This window comes from Penaeus japonicus, unplaced genomic scaffold (genome assembly GCF_977035675.1).
Source record: "Penaeus japonicus unplaced genomic scaffold, GWHDUDI00000001_assembly GWHDUDI00000020, whole genome shotgun sequence".
Classification (NCBI taxonomy): domain Eukaryota; kingdom Metazoa; phylum Arthropoda; class Malacostraca; order Decapoda; family Penaeidae; genus Penaeus; species Penaeus japonicus.
The window spans coordinates 2,228,378-2,229,407 of record NW_028234422.1 but is presented as its reverse complement, the minus strand read 5'-3'; positions in this window follow the sequence as shown (position 1 = coordinate 2,229,407).

Here is a 1,030-nt window from a genome sequence, read left to right as displayed (position 1 = left end):
CTCATCACCAACACCACCCTTATCATCATCACCATCACCAGCATTATCATCATCACACTCACCACCCTCATCACCAACACCACCACCAATCATCATCACCATCACCACCAACACCACCCTCATCACCATCACCGCCCTCATCACCATCACCGCCCTCATCACCATCACCACCCTCATCACCAACACCACCAATCATCATCACCACCCTCATCAACAACACCCCCCTCATCACATCACCATCACCCCCCTCATCACATCACTATCACCCCCCCTCATCAATAACACCCCCTCATCACATCACCAACACCCCCTCATCTCATCCCCACCATCACCACCCTCATCACCAACACCACCCTCATCACCAACACCCCCCTCATCACATCACCATCACCACCCACATCACCACCAATCATCACCACCATTAAAAAGCAAAATCGCACTCCTCCGAATTTTGAATGAATAGTACGAGCGAATCTGCGGAATTTACGCTACACAGACAAAGCCTCTGCCAAGTTTTGACGTCATGCGCTGTTTATTGGGCATGTTGACAAGCCTTGATCCTTTCTTGCAAGCCTTGCGTGCACTGATGCTTGGCACGCCATTTCCTGGTTGACTTCGTGTCTGCTCATTATTATTATCATGTTTTTTGTTTGTTTTTTTTTTTATGGTCGTTAATTATTATTATTATTATTATTATTGTTATTATTTTATATATATATTATATGTATTATTTTATTTTTTATTTTTTTTTTTTTGGTCGATAATAAAGAAAAAATTCTTTTTTTTTTTTTTTTTTTTTTTTTTTTTGCTGGTCAATTTTTTTGATATTTTATGATTTTTTTTTCTGGTTGATAATTTTTTTGGTCGATAATTTTTTTCTGCGATCTGCTGGTCGGTAATTATATATATATTATATATATTATATTTAATTATATATTAGATATAATATATTATATATATATATATATATATATATATATATATATATATATGTATTTATATATTTTCTTTTTTCTTTCTTTTTTTGCTG